The sequence below is a fragment of the Dendrobates tinctorius genome, unplaced genomic scaffold, assembly GCF_039654945.1.
Source record: "Dendrobates tinctorius isolate UK_male_01 unplaced genomic scaffold, ASM3965494v1 ptg000138l, whole genome shotgun sequence".
NCBI lineage: Eukaryota > Metazoa > Chordata > Amphibia > Anura > Dendrobatidae > Dendrobates > Dendrobates tinctorius.
Genome location: NW_027361806.1, coordinates 9,882,974 through 9,901,224, shown reverse-complemented (window position 1 = coordinate 9,901,224; position 18,251 = coordinate 9,882,974).

Genomic DNA, 18,251 nt, shown 5'->3' with positions numbered 1-18,251 from the left:
TGTGTATGTATGGTCAGTGTGTGTATGTACATGTGTGTGTATGTGCAGTGTGTATATACATGTGTGTGTATGTGCAGTGTGTGTATATACATGTGTATGTATGTGCAGTGTGTGTATATACATGTGTGTATGTGCAGTGTGTGTATATACTTGTGTGTATGTGCAGTGTGTGTATATACATGTGTATGTATAGGCAGTGTGTGTATATACATGTGTGTGTATGTGCAGTGTGTGTATACACATGTGTGTATGTGCATTGTGTGTATATACATGTGTATGTATGTGCTGTGTGTGTATATACATGTGTGTATGTGCAGTGTGTGTATATACTTGTGTGTATGTGCAGTGTGTGTATATACATGTGTATGTATGGGCAGTGTGTGTATATACATGTGTGTGTATGTGCAGTGTGTGTATACACATGTGTGTATGTGCAGTGTGTGTATATACATGTGTATGTATCTGCAGTGTGTGTGAATATACATGTGTATGTATGGGCAGTGTGTGTGAATATACATGTGTATGTATGTGCAGTGTGTGTATATACATGTGTATGTATGTGCAGTGTGTGTATATACATGTGTGTATGTGCAGTGTGTGTATATACATGTGTATGTATGTGCAGTGTGTGTATATACATGTGTGTATGTGCAGTGTGTGTATGTACATGTGTATGTATGTGCAGTGTGTGTATATACATGTGTATGTATGTGCAGTGTGTGTATATACATGTGTCTGTATGTGCAGTGTGTGTATATACATGTGTATGTATGTGCAATGTGTGTATATACATGTGTATGTATTTGCAGTGTGTGTATATACATGTGTATGTATGTGCAGTGTGTGTATATTCATGCGTATGTATGTGCAGTGTGTGTATATACATGCGTATGTATGTGCAGTGTGTGTATATACATGCGTATTTATGGGCAGTGTGTGTATATACATGCGTATGTATGTGCAGTGTGTGTATATACATGCGTATGTATATGTAGTGTGTGTTTATACATGCGTATTTATGGGCAGTGTGTGTATATACATGCGTATGTATGTGCAGCGTGTGTATATACATGCGTATGTATGTGCAGTGTGTGTATATACATGCGTATGTATGTGCAGTGTGTGTATATACATGCGTATGTATGTGCAGTGTGTGTATATACATGCGTATTTATGGGCAGTGTGTGTATATACATGCGTATGTATGTGCAGTGTGTGTATATACATGCGTATGTATGTGCAGTGTGTGTATATACATGCGTATGTATGTGCAATGTGTGTATATACTTGCGTATTTATGGGCAGTGTGTGTATATACATGCGTATGTATGTGCAGTGTGTGTATATACATGCGTATGTATGTGCAGTGTGTATATATACATGTGTATGTATGTGCAATGTGTGTATATACATGTGTATGTATGTGTAATGTGTGTGTATATACAGGTGTATGTATGTGCAGTGTGTGTATATACATGTGTATGTATATGCAGTGTGTGTATATACATGTGTATGTGTATTCAGTGTGTGTATATACATGTGTATGTATGGGCAGTGTGTGTATATATATGTGTATGTATATGCAGTGTGTGTATATACATGTGTGTGTATGTGCAGTGTGTGTATATACATGTGTATGTATGTGCAGTGTGTGTGTATACATGTGTATGTATGTGCAGTGTGTGTATATACATGTGTATGTATGGGCAGTGTGTGTATATACATGTGTGTGTATGTGCAGTGTGTGTATATACATGTGGGTGTATGGGCAGTGTGTGTATATACATGTATGTGTATGGGCAGTGTGTGTGTATACATGTGTATGTATGGGCAGTGTGTGTGTATATACATGTGTATGTATGTGCAGTGTGTGTATATACATGTGTGTGTATGGGCAGTGTGTGTATATACATGTATGTGTATGTGCAGTGTGTGTGTATACATGTGTATGTATGGGCAGTGTGTGTGTATATACATGTGTATGTATGTGCAGTGTGTGTATATACATGTGTGTGTATGTGCAGTGTGTGTATATACATGTGTGTGTATGTGCAGTGTGTGTATATACATGTGTGTGTATGTGCAGTGTGTGTATATACATGTGTGTGTATGTGCAGTGTGTGTATACATGTGTATGTATGTGCAGTGTGTGTATATATAGATGTGTGTGTGTATGGGCAGTGTGTATATATACATGTGTATGTATGTGCAGAATGTGTATATACATGTGTGTATGTATGGGCAGTGTGTATATACATGTGTATGTATGTGCAGAATGTGTATATACATGTGTATGTATGTGCAGTGTGTGTGTATATACATGTGTATGTATGTGCAGTGTGTGTATATACATGTGTGTATGTGCAGTGTGTGTATTTACATGTGTATGTATGTGCAGTGTGTGTATATACATGTGTGTATGTGCAGTGTGTGTATATACATGTGTATGTATGTGCAGTGTGTGTATATACATGTGTGTATGTGCAGTGTGTGTATATACATGTGTATGTATGTGCAGTGTGTGTATATACATGTGTGTATGTGCAGTGTGTGTATATACATGTGTATGTATGTGCAGTGTGTGTGTATATACATGTGTATGTATGTGCAGTGTGTGTATATACATGTGTGTATGTGCTGTGTGTGTATATACACATGTGTATGTATGTGTAGTGTGTGTATACACATGTTTGTATGTGCAGTGTGTGTATATACATGTGTATGTATGGGCAGTGTGTGTATATACATGTGTGTGTATGTGCAGTGTGTGTATATACATGTGTATGTATGTGCAGTGTGTGTATGTGCAGTGTGTGTATATACATGTGTATGTATGTGCAGTGTGTGTATATACATGTGTGTATGTGCAGTGTGTGTATATACATGTGTATGTATGTGCAGTGTGTGTATATACATGTGTATGTATGTGCAGTGTGTGTATATACATGTGTCTGTATGTGCAGTGTGTGTATATACATGTGTATGTATGTGCAATGTGTGTATATACATGTGTATGTATTTGCAGTGTGTGTATATACATGTGTATGTATGTGCAGTGTGTGTATATACATGCGTATGTATGTGCAGTGTGTGTATATACATGCGTATGTATGTGCAGTGTGTGTATATACATGCGTATTTATGGGCAGTGTGTGTATATACATGCGTATGTATGTGCAGTGTGTGTATATACATGCGTATGTATATGTAGTGTGTGTATATACATGCGTATTTATGGGCAGTGTGTGTATATACATGCGTATGTATGTGCAGTGTGTGTATATACATGCGTATGTATGTGCAGTGTGTGCATATACATGCGTATGTATGTGCAGTGTGTGTATATACATGCGTATGTATGTGCAGTGTGTGTATATGCATGCGTATATATGTGCAATGTGTGTATATACTTGCGTATTTATGGGTAGTGTGTATATACATGCGTATGTATGTGCAGTGTGTATATATACATGTGTATGTATGTGCAATGTGTGTATATACATGTGTATGTATGTGTAATGTGTGTGTATATACAGGTGTATGTATGTGCAGTGTGTGTATATACTTGTGTATGTATGGGCAGTGTGTGTATATACATGTGTGTGTATGTGCAGTGTGTGTATATACATGTGTGTATGGGCAGTGTGTGTATATACATGTGTGTGTATGTGCAGTGTGTGTGTATACATGTGTATGTATGGGCAGTGTGTGTGTATATACATGTGTATGTATGTGCAGTGTGTGTATATACATGTGTGTGTATGGGCAGTGTGTGTATATACATGTGTGTGTATGTGCAGTGTGTGTGTATACTTGTGTATGTATGGGCAGTGTGTGTGTATATACATGTGTATGTATGTGCAGTGTGTGTATATACATGTGTGTGTATGTGCAGTGTGTGTATATACATGTGTGTGTATGTGCAGTGTGTGTATATACATGTGTGTGTATGTGCAGTGTGTGTATATACATGTGTATGTATGTGCAGTGTGTGTATATATAGATGTGTGTGTATGGGCAGTGTGTATATATACATGTGTATGTATGTGCAGTATGTGTATATACATGTGTGTGTGTGTATGGGCAGTGTGTATATACATGTGTATGTATGTGCAGAATGTGTATATACATGTGTATGTATGTGCAGTGTGTGTGTATATACATGTGTATGTATGTGCAGTGTGTGTATATACATGTGTGTATGTGCAGTGTGTGTATATACATGTGTATGTATGTGCAGTGTGTATATACATGTGTGTATGTGCAGTGTGTGTATATACATGTGTATGTATGTGCAGTGTGTGTATATACATGTGTGTATGTGCAGTGTGTGTATATACATGTGTATGTATGTGCAGTGTGTGTATATACATGTGTGTATGTGCAGTGTGTGTATATACATGTGTATGTATGTGCAGTGTGTGTGTATATACATGTGTATGTATGTGCAGTGTGTGTATATACATGTGTGTATGTGCAGTGTGTGTATATACACATGTGTATGTATGTGTAGTGTGTGTATACACATGTTTGTATGTGCAGTGTGTGTATATACATGTGTATGTATGGGCAGTGTGTGTATATACATGTGTGTGTATGTGCAGTGTGTGTATACACATGTGTGTATGTGCAGTGTGTGTATATACATGTGTATATATGTGCAGTGTGTGTATATACATCTGTATGTATGGGCAGTGTGTGTATATACATGTGTATGTATGTGCAGTGTGTGTATACACCTGTGTGTATGTGCAGTGTGTGTATATACATGTGTATGTATGTGCAGTGTGTGTATATACATGTGTGTATGTGCAGTGTGTGTATATACATGTGTGTGTATGTGCAGTGTGTGTATATACATGTGTATGTATGGGCAGTGTGTGTGTATATACATGTGTATGTATGTGCAGTGTGTGTATATACATGTGTATGTATGTGCAGTGTGTGTATATACATGTGTGTATGTGCAGTGTGTGTATATACATGTGTGTGTATGTGCAGTGTGTGTATATACATGTGTATGTATGGGCAGTGTGTGTGTATATACATGTGTATGTATGGTCAGTGTGTGTATGTACATGTGTGTGTATGGGCAGTGTGTGTATATACATGTGTATGTATGTGCAGTGTGTGTATATACATGTGTATGTATGTGCAGTGTGTGTATATACATCTGTATGTATGGGCAGTGTGTGTATATACATGTGTATGTATGTGCAGTGTGTGTATATACATGTGTGTATGTGCAGTGTGTGTATATACATGTGTGTGTATGTGCAGTGTGTGTATATACATGTGTATGTATGGTCAGTGTGTGTATGTACATGTGTGTCTATGGGCAGTGTGTGTATATACATGTGTATGTATGTGCAGTGTGTGTGTATATACATGTGTATGTATGTGCAGTGTGTGTATATACATCTGTATGTATGGGCAGTGTGTGTATATACATGTGTATGTATGTGCAGTGTGTGTATATACATGTGTGTATGTGCAGTGTGTGTATATACATGTGTGTGTATGTGCAGTGTGTGTATATACATGTGTATGTATGGGCAGTGTGTGTGTATATACATGTGTATGTATGGTCAGTGTGTGTATGTACATGTGTGTGTATGGGCAGTGTGTGTATATACATGTGTATGTATGTGCAGTGTGTGTGTATATACATGTGTGTGTATGTGCAGTGTGTGTATATACATGTGTATGTATGTGCAATGTGTGTGTATATACATGTGTGTGTAAGTGAAGTGTGTGTATATACATGTGTATGTATGTGCAGTGTGTGTGTATATATACATGTGTATGTATGTGCAGTGTGTGTATATACATGTGTATGTATGTGCAGTGTGTGTGTATATACATGTGTATGTATGTGCAATGTGTGTATATATACATGTGTGTGTAAGTGCAGTGTGTGTGGATATACATGTGTATGTATGTGCAGTGTGTGTATATACATTTGTGTGTAAGTGCAGTGTGTGTATATACATGTGTATGTATGTGCAGTGTGTGTATATACATGTGTATGTATGTGCAGTGTGTGTATATACATGTGTATGTATGTGCAGTGTGTGTATATACATGTGTATGTATGTGCAGTGTGTATATACATGTGTATGTATGTGCAGTGTGTGTATATACATGTGTATGTATGTGCAGTGTGTGTATATACATGTGTATGTATGTGCAGTGTGTGTATATACATGTGTATGTATGTGCAGTGTGTGTATATACATGTGTATGCATGTGCAGTGTGTGTATATACATGTGTATGTATGTGCAATGTGTGTGTATATACATGTGTGTGTAAGTGCAGTGTGTGTATATACATGTGTATGTATGTGCAGTGTGTGTATATACATGTGTATGTATGTGCAGTGTGTGTATATACATGTGTGTGTAAGTGCAGTGTGTGTATATACATGTGTATGTATGTGCAGTGTGTGTATATACATGTGTATGTATGTGCAGTGTGTGTATATACATGTGTGTGTAAGTGCAGTGTGTGTGGATATACATGTGTATGTATGTGCAGTGTGTGTGTATATACATTTGTGTGTAAGTGCACTGTGTGTATATACATGTGTATGTATGTGCAGTGTGTGTATATACATGTGTATGTATGTGCAGTGTGTGTATATACATGTGTATGTATGTGCAGTGTGTGTATATACATGTGTATGTATGTGCAGTGTGTGTATATACATGTGTATGTATGTGCAGTGTGTGTATATACATGTGTATGTATGTGCAGTGTGTGTATATACATGTGTATGTATGTGCAGTGTGTGTATATACATGTGTATGTATGTGCAGTGTGTGTATATACATGTGTATGTATGTGCAGTGTGTGTATATACATGTGTATGTATGTGCAGTGTGTGTATATACATATGTATGTATGTGCAGTGTGTGTATATACATGTGTGTGTATGTGCAGTTTGTGTATATACATGTGTGTGTAAGTGCAGTGTGTGTATATACATGTGTATGTATGTGCAGTGTGTGGATATACATGTGTATGTATGTGCAGTGTGTGGATATACATGTGTATGTATGTGCAGTGTGTGTATATACATGTGTATGTATGTGCAGTGTGTGTATATACATGTGTATGTATGTGCAGTGTGTGTATATACATGTGTATGTATGTGCAGTGTGTGTATATACATGTGTATGCATGTGCAGTGTGTGTATATACATGTGTATGTATGTGCAGTGTGTGTATATACATGTGTATGTATGTGCAATGTGTGTGTATATACATGTGTGTGTAAGTGCAGTGTGTGTATATACATGTGTATGTATGTGCAGTGTGTGTATATACATGTGTATGTATGTGCAGTGTGTGTATATACATGTGTGTGTAAGTGCAGTGTGTGTATATACATGTGTATGTATGTGCAGTGTGTGTATATACATGTGTATGTATGTGCAGTGTGTGTATATACATGTGTGTGTAAGTGCAGTGTGTGTATATACATGTGTATGTATGTGCAGTGTGTGTATATACATGTGTATGTATGTGCAGTGTGTGTGTATATACATTTGTGTGTAAGTGCACTGTGTGTATATACATGTGTATGTATGTGCAGTGTGTATATACATGTGTATGTATGTGCAGTGTGTGTATATACATGTGTGTATGTGCAGTGTGTGTATATACATGTGTATGTATGTGCAGTGTGTATATACATGTGTGTATGTGCAGTGTGTGTATATACATGTGTATGTATGTGCAGTGTGTGTATATACATGTGTGTATGTGCAGTGTGTGTATATACATGTGTATGTATGTGCAGTGTGTGTATATACATGTGTGTATGTGCAGTGTGTGTATATACATGTGTATGTATGTGCAGTGTGTGTGTATATACATGTGTATGTATGTGCAGTGTGTGTATATACATGTGTGTATGTGCAGTGTGTGTATATACACATGTGTATGTATGTGTAGTGTGTGTATACACATGTTTGTATGTGCAGTGTGTGTATATACATGTGTATGTATGGGCAGTGTGTGTATATACATGTGTGTGTATGTGCAGTGTGTGTATACACATGTGTGTATGTGCAGTGTGTGTATATACATGTGTATATATGTGCAGTGTGTGTATATACATCTGTATGTATGGGCAGTGTGTGTATATACATGTGTATGTATGTGCAGTGTGTGTATACACCTGTGTGTATGTGCAGTGTGTGTATATACATGTGTATGTATGTGCAGTGTGTGTATATACATGTGTGTATGTGCAGTGTGTGTATATACATGTGTGTGTATGTGCAGTGTGTGTATATACATGTGTATGTATGGGCAGTGTGTGTGTATATACATGTGTATGTATGTGCAGTGTGTGTATATACATGTGTATGTATGTGCAGTGTGTGTATATACATGTGTGTATGTGCAGTGTGTGTATATACATGTGTGTGTATGTGCAGTGTGTGTATATACATGTGTATGTATGGGCAGTGTGTGTGTATATACATGTGTATGTATGGTCAGTGTGTGTATGTACATGTGTGTGTATGGGCAGTGTGTGTATATACATGTGTATGTATGTGCAGTGTGTGTATATACATGTGTATGTATGTGCAGTGTTTGTATATACATCTGTATGTATGGGCAGTGTGTGTATATACATGTGTATGTATGTGCAGTGTGTGTATATACATGTGTGTATGTGCAGTGTGTGTATATACATGTGTGTGTATGTGCAGTGTGTGTATATACATGTGTATGTATGGTCAGTGTGTGTATGTACATGTGTGTCTATGGGCAGTGTGTGTATATACATGTGTATGTATGTGCAGTGTGTGTGTATATACATGTGTATGTATGTGCAGTGTGTGTATATACATCTGTATGTATGGGCAGTGTGTGTATATACATGTGTATGTATGTGCAGTGTGTGTATATACATGTGTGTATGTGCAGTGTGTGTATATACATGTGTGTGTATGTGCAGTGTGTGTATATACATGTGTATGTATGGGCAGTGTGTGTGTATATACATGTGTATGTATGGTCAGTGTGTGTATGTACATGTGTGTGTATGGGCAGTGTGTGTATATACATGTGTATGTATGTGCAGTGTGTGTGTATATACATGTGTGTGTATGTGCAGTGTGTGTATATACATGTGTATGTATGTGCAATGTGTGTGTATATACATGTGTGTGTAAGTGAAGTGTGTGTATATACATGTGTATGTATGTGCAGTGTGTGTGTATATATACATGTGTATGTATGTGCAGTGTGTGTATATACATGTGTATGTATGTGCAGTGTGTGTGTATATACATGTGTATGTATGTGCAATGTGTGTATATATACATGTGTGTGTAAGTGCAGTGTGTGTGGATATACATGTGTATGTATGTGCAGTGTGTGTATATACATTTGTGTGTAAGTGCAGTGTGTGTATATACATGTGTATGTATGTGCAGTGTGTGTATATACATGTGTATGTATGTGCAGTGTGTGTATATACATGTGTATGTATGTGCAGTGTGTGTATATACATGTGTATGTATGTGCAGTGTGTATATACATGTGTATGTATGTGCAGTGTGTGTATATACATGTGTATGTATGTGCAGTGTGTGTATATACATGTGTATGTATGTGCAGTGTGTGTATATACATGTGTATGTATGTGCAGTGTGTGTATATACATGTGTATGCATGTGCAGTGTGTGTATATACATGTGTATGTATGTGCAATGTGTGTGTATATACATGTGTGTGTAAGTGCAGTGTGTGTATATACATGTGTATGTATGTGCAGTGTGTGTATATACATGTGTATGTATGTGCAGTGTGTGTATATACATGTGTGTGTAAGTGCAGTGTGTGTATATACATGTGTATGTATGTGCAGTGTGTGTATATACATGTGTATGTATGTGCAGTGTGTGTATATACATGTGTGTGTAAGTGCAGTGTGTGTGGATATACATGTGTATGTATGTGCAGTGTGTGTGTATATACATTTGTGTGTAAGTGCACTGTGTGTATATACATGTGTATGTATGTGCAGTGTGTGTATATACATGTGTATGTATGTGCAGTGTGTGTATATACATGTGTATGTATGTGCAGTGTGTGTATATACATGTGTATGTATGTGCAGTGTGTGTATATACATGTGTATGTATCTGCAGTGTGTGTATATACATGTGTATGTATGTGCAGTGTGTGTATATACATGTGTATGTATGTGCAGTGTGTGTATATACATGTGTATGTATGTGCAGTGTGTGTATATACATGTGTATGTATGTGCAATGTGTGTATATACATGTGTATGTATGTGCAGTGTGTGTATATACATATGTATGTATGTGCAGTGTGTGTATATACATGTGTGTGTATGTGCAGTTTGTGTATATACATGTGTGTGTAAGTGCAGTGTGTGTATATACATGTGTATGTATGTGCAGTGTGTGGATATACATGTGTATGTATGTGCAGTGTGTGGATATACATGTGTATGTATGTGCAGTGTGTGTATATACATGTGTATGTATGTGCAGTGTGTGTATATACATGTGTATGTATGTGCAGTGTGTGTATATACATGTGTATGTATGTGCAGTGTGTGTATATACATGTGTATGCATGTGCAGTGTGTGTATATACATGTGTATGTATGTGCAGTGTGTGTATATACATGTGTATGTATGTGCAATGTGTGTGTATATACATGTGTGTGTAAGTGCAGTGTGTGTATATACATGTGTATGTATGTGCAGTGTGTGTATATACATGTGTATGTATGTGCAGTGTGTGTATATACATGTGTGTGTAAGTGCAGTGTGTGTATATACATGTGTATGTATGTGCAGTGTGTGTATATACATGTGTATGTATGTGCAGTGTGTGTATATACATGTGTGTGTAAGTGCAGTGTGTGTATATACATGTGTATGTATGTGCAGTGTGTGTATATACATGTGTATGTATGTGCAGTGTGTGTGTATATACATTTGTGTGTAAGTGCACTGTGTGTATATACATGTGTATGTATGTGCAGTGTGTATATACATGTGTATGTATGTGCAGTGTGTGTATATACATGTGTATGTATGTGCAGTGTGTGTATATACATGTGTATGTATGTGCAGTGTGTGTATATACATGTGTATGTATGTGCAGTGTGTGTATATACATGTGTATGTATGTGCAGTGTGTGTATATACATGTGTATGTATGTGCAGTGTGTGTATATACATGTGTATGTATGTGCAGTGTGTGTATATACATGTGTATGTATTTGCAGTGTGTGTATATACATATGTATGTATGTGCAGTGTGTGTATATACATGTGTGTGTATGTGCAGTTTGTGTATATACATGTGTGTAAGTGCAGTGTGTGTATATACATGTGTATGTATGTGCAGTGTGTGGATATACATGTGTATGTATGTGCAGTGTGTGGATATACATGTGTATGTATGTGCAGTGTGTGTATATACATGTGTATGTATGTGCAGTGTGTGTATATACATGTGTATGTATGTGCAGTGTGTGTATATACATGTGTATGCATGTGCAGTGTGTGTATATACATGTGTATGTATGTGCAATGTGTGTGTATATACATGTGTATGTATGTGCAGTGTGTGTATATACATGTGTATGCATGTGCAGTGTGTGTATATACATGTGTATGCATGTGCAGTGTGTGTATATACATGTGTATGTATGTGCAGTGTGTGTATATACATGTGTATGTATGTGCAATGTGTGTGTATATACATGTGTGTGTAAGTGCAGTGTGTGTATATACATGTGTATGTATGTGCAGTGTGTGTATATACATGTGTATGTATGTGCAGTGTGTGTATATACATGTGTGTGTAAGTGCAGTGTGTGTATATACATGTGTATGTATGTGCAGTGTGTGTATATACATGTGTATGTATGTGCAGTGTGTGTATATACATGTGTGTGTAAGTGCAGTGTGTGTATATACATGTGTATGTATGTGCAGTGTGTGTATATACATGTGTATGTATGTGCAGTGTGTGTGTATATACATTTGTGTGTAAGTGCACTGTGTGTATATACATGTGTATGTATGTGCAGTGTGTGTATATACATGTGTATGTATGTGCAGTGTGTGTATATACATGTGTATGTATGTGCAGTGTGTGTATATACATGTGTATGTATGTGCAGTGTGTGTATATACATGTGTATGTATGTGCAGTGTGTGTATATACATGTGTATGTATGTGCAGTGTGTGGATATACATGTGTATGTATGTGCAGTGTGTGGATATACATATGTATGTATGTGCAGTGTGTGGATATACATGTGTATGTATGTGCAGTGTGTGGATATACATGTGTGTGTAAGTGCAGTGTGTGTGACCACATGATTATATGTGAATAAATGTTGATTTTTTTTGTTCAAGAATAAATGTGTATTGTTATTCATGGAAAAAAATAAGACATCCCGTGACAATAAGCCCGAACCCACCTTTGAACCAAAAACAATATAAGACCCTGCCTTATATTCGGGGGAAACCTTGTACATGATTTAATTAACCGTATATATGGCCAACAAAGTACCGTATGTATAATTAGATATTAATATAGTAAGCATTTAGGGTCAGGCAATCACAAGCGTCTCCTCGCTCCGTCAAGACATCTCCCTACTGCAGCCTGTGGATTAATGTTTCTGCTCTCCATAATACAGGTCCTGAGTTCCAGCCTCAGGAAAATTCAACTACAGAAAAAAGCAAGCAATGAATTAAATATAAATTGATATTAATAAATATATTAATGCATCTTAAACTTCAAAGGAGAGAAGGATCCTGCTGAGTTTCAACGGCCGCTGCCTTTATTCTCTCAAGATACAAGTCACTGCCCGAGTCTGCAGACAACTTTCTCATAGAGAACACTTGAGTATTCGACAGATCTGAGTATTCCTGTGTATGGAGATGCGCACATACACTAAATGTACAAATATGTTCCCACTCATGCAAAGCAAGCAGTGATATAAAAAATAATGATAAACTGAAACATAAAGAACACGAGAAAGACGCAGAACATTTTATTTAATAATCTTTGTATAGCGCTAACCTATTCAGCAGCGCTTTACAGTTTGCACACATTATCATCGCTGTCCCCGATGGGGCTCACAATCTAACTTCCCTATCAGTATGTCTTTGGAGTGTAGGAGGAAACCCACGCAAACACGGGGAGAACATACAAACGCCTTTCAGATGTTGTCCTTGGTGGGATTTGAACCCAGGATGCAAGCTCTGGAAGGCTGCAGTGCCTAAAGTGATCCTGTGGACACATTTGTACATATGGAAGCAGTGATATGGCTGTATAGGGGCTTGTCCGCCAATAAAATTAAACCTTTTTTGTAGAAATCTGATGAGCCTGTAATGAGAGATCTAGTATGTAATTCTTATGTAAATTAGGCTGGAGGTGCACCAGGGGCGTGTCAGTGCACTCTACTACTTCATTAAAGTGCATTGACACACCCACTGTGCTCTTCCAGCTTCATTTGCATATGGATTCTATGTTGGATTCCTCATGACTGGCACATTGGATCTCTACAAAAAAAGATGTCATTTTATTAGGTACAGCCATGCTACAGTTTCCATATGTAAAATAATGTTAATGAAATACAATTAATTTAAAACTATAAAATGCCTTCTAGTAGAAACGTTGAATTTCTTCATTGAATACTGTATTTTTGTTTCAATTTTTCTATGAACACAACTGATCATATAAACCTTCGTGCTCCAAAAATCCTACACCGTTATATCCCCGCCACAAGTGAGAAGCATTGTCCAACCTCCACAATGGCCATAATTAGAATGTATTTGTGGGTCTCCTCCTGAAAGGCCGCGCGGAGGATCCTGAATTCCACATTTTGTTGCTCGGAGACTCTGAGCCGCGTCTTTGTTCCAAATTAACATTAAGATTATGGCTTTCTCCATCGCACAAAAGAGTGGATTCCCCCGGCCTCGAGGACCACATGCGCTGCTTTGTGGATGTGTGCGCACTCCTCTTTGGGAAACGCTCGCTCTCAGGATTTCATTATGGATGTGCTCATTGATTACACAGAGCATCACTGACACCACAATGCTCATATCAACACCTTCATTTTGTTTCTTTGTACAAAAAGGCTAATTTGGTGATATTCAGCTCTTGCTTTAACTCCTGAGATCTGGAAAAGGATATCAGAAGTGAGCAGGAGAAAATATAATTAAGAAATTGTTAAACATTGCAAAAAAAAGAATACAATATTTAATTAATACTGCCCCTATGTACAAGAATGTAACTACTATAATACTGCCCCTATGTACAAGAATATAACTACTATAATACTGCTCCTAAGTACAAGAATAATACTACTATAATACTGCTCCTATGTACAGGAATATAACTACTATAATACTGCTCCTATGTACAAGAATATAACTACTATAATACTGCTCCTATGTACAAGAATATAACTACTATAATACTGCTCCTATGTACAGGAATATAACTACTATAATACTGCCCCTATGTACAAGAATATAACTACTATAATACTGCCCCTATGTATAAGAATATAACTACTATAATACTGCCCCTATGTATAAGAATATAACTACTATAATACTGCTCCTATGTACAGGAATATAACTACTATAATACTGCTCCTATGTACAAGAATATAACTACTATAATACTGCTCCTATGTACAAGAATATAACTACTATAATACTGCTCCTATGTACAGGAATATAACTACTATAATACTGCCGCTATGTACAAGAATATAACTACTATAATACTGCTCCTATGTACAAGAATATAACTACTATAATACTGCTCCTATGTACAAGAATATAACTACTATAATACTGCTCCTATGTACAGGAATATAACTACTATAATACTGCCCCTATGTACAAGAATATAACTACTATAATACTGCCCCTATGTATAAGAATATAACTACTATAATACTGCTCCTATGTACAGGAATATAACTACTATAATACTGCTCCTATGTACAGGAATATAACTACTATAATACTGCCCCTATGTACAAGAATATAACTACTATAATACTGCCCCCAGTACAAGAATATAACTACTATAATACTGCCCCTATGTACAAGAATATAACTACTATAATACTGCCCCTATGTACAAGAATATAACTACTATAATACTGCCCCTATGTACAAGAATATAAGTACTATAATACTGCTCCTATGTACAAGAATATAACTACTATAATACTGCCCCTATGTACAAGAATATAAGTACTATAATACTGCCCCCAGTACAAGAATATAACTACTATAATACTGCCCCTATGTACAAGAATATAACTACTATAATACTGCCCCTATGTACAAGAATATAACTACTATAATACTGCCCCTATGTACAAGAATATAACTACTATAATACTGCTCCTATGTACAAGAATATAACTACTATAATACTGCCCCTATGTACAAGAATATAACTACTATAATACTGCCCCAATGTAGAAGAATATAACTACTATAATACTGCCCCTATGTACAAGAATATAACTATTAAAATACTGCCTGCCCCTATGTACAATAATATAACTACTATAATAATGCTCCTATGTACAAGAATATAACTATTATAATACTGCCCCTATGTACAAGAATATAACTACTATAATACTGCCCCATGTACAAGAATATAACTACTATAATACTGTCCCTATGTACAAGAATATAACTACTATAATACTGCTCCTATGTACAAGAATATAACTACTATAATACTGCCCCCTATGTAGAAGAATATAGCTACTATAATACTGCCCCTATGTACAAGAATATAGCTACTATAATACTGCCTCCTATGTACAAGAATATAACTACTATAATACTGCCCCTATGTACAAGAGTATAACTACTATAATACTGCCTCCTATGTACAAGAATATAAGTACTATAATACTGCTCCTATGTACAAGAATATAACTACAATAATAATGCTCCTATGTACAAGAATATAACTACTATAATACTGCCCCTATGTACAAGAATATAACTACTATAATACTGCCCCTATGTACAAGAATATAACTACTATAATACTGCCCCTATGTACAAGAATATAACTACTAAAATACTGCCTGCCCCTATGTACAATAATATAACTACTATAATAATGCTCCTATGTACAAGAATATAACTACTATAATACTGCCCCATGTACAAGAATATAACTACTATAATACTGTCCCTATGTACAAGAATATAACTACTATAATACTGCTCCTATGTACAAGAATATAACTACTATAATACTGCCCCCTATGTAGAAGAATATAGCTACTATAATACTGCCCCTATGTACAAGAAAATAGCTACTATAGTACTGCCTCCTATGTACAAGAATATAACTACTATAATACTGCCCCTATGTAAAAGAATATAACTACTATAATACTGCCTCCTATGTACAAGAATATAACTACTATAATACTGCCCCCTATGTACAAGAATATAACTACTATAATACTGCACCTATGAACAAGAATATAACTACTATAATACTGCTCCTATGTACGAGAATATAACTAGTATAATACTGCCCCCTATGCAGAAGAATATAACTACTATAATACTGCCCCTATGTACAAGAATATAACTACTATAATACTGTCCCTATGTACAAGAATATAACTACTATAATACTGCTCCTATGTACAAGAATATAACTACTATAATACTGCTCCTATGTGCAAGAATATAACTACTATAATACTGCCCCCTATGTAGAAGAATATAGCTACTATAATACTGCCCCTATGTACAAGAATATAACTACTATAATACTGCCTCCTATGTACAAGAATATAACTACTATAATACTGCCCCTATGTACAAGAATATAACTACTATAATACTGCCTCCTATGTACAAGAATATAACTACTATAATACTGCCCCTATGTACAAGAATATAACTACTATAATACTGCCCCTATGTACAAGAATATAACTACTATAATACTGCCTCCTATGTACAAGAATATAACTACTATAATTCTGCCCCTATGTACAAGAATATAACTACTATAATACTGCCCCTATGTACAAGAATAAAACTGCTATAATACTGCCCCTATGTACAAGAATATAACTACTATAATACTGTCCTTATGTACAAGAATATAACTACTATAATACTGCCTCCTAGCTGTGAGGTTGTGTGTCTGTGGTTCTCCTCATGTCTGGAGCAAGCCCAGGGAGGGGCCACCCTGGGCGGGGAAGCTCCCCAAGCAAGGCCCAGGCTTCCAGGCCTACACTGGGAGGAAACTCCCAACCTTCTCATGTGGATGGAAATCCCAGAGTTGCCTCTGCGGGAAATAAACCTCAGAATGGAAGACCCAACAGCATGGAGAAAGATCCTGTGTTGAAGCTCAGCACAGGAAAGAAACAGGAGAAAGCTTTGTCTGTGTGCAAGGATGTTTCTGTTAAACAGTCGGCCAGTCAAGGCAAACAGTGTCCAGAACCTGGAAGGAAATCCCAGAAGGCATCTTCTGCTGAGAACCTGAGTGCTGGAGGGCAGGTGGCTGCACAGAAGGTGAGGCAGAGTCCATCACCAGCTTCAGGTGTGCAGCTCACTCCAGGCAGACAGAGACGGACATCTCTGGAGAAGCAAACACTCCAGGAGAACCTTCAGCTGGGACATGTGGTGACCAGCATGGCGAGCTCTGGATGCACGAGGTTGCAGGCTGGTGGCAGCGGTAAAAGTGTTGCGGAGGCTGGAGTCACAAAACCAGCGACATTAAAAACTAACATGTCAACCCCTAAAGCAAGACCCCAGAAGGAGCCGCCGCGTGCCCCAGAGCTACAGCTGGCAGAGGAGATACCAGGACTGGTCAGGAGGATGGGTGAGTTGCAGCAGCAGAGGAATCTTCTGCAAATAGAAATTGACTGTATTTACAAGGTGAAGGCTGCTAATCCTGGGGATCATTCTGCATATGACCAGAGACGGAATGCACTGGGTGTAGAGCTGGCGACTGTGGTGCGGGACATAGACTGTGTGCTGGCGAGGATGGGGCCCCTGGCAGAGACTTATAGGAACCAGGAGCGGTTTAGATCCTGCACGCAGGACTCTGCTGGTTCCCGCACAGACATTGTCCCAGGTGGGACCCGGCAGCAGGTACGGCCGGTGCTGCAGCCCGCTAGCTTCTGTTTTAAGGAGGGTCAGATACTAC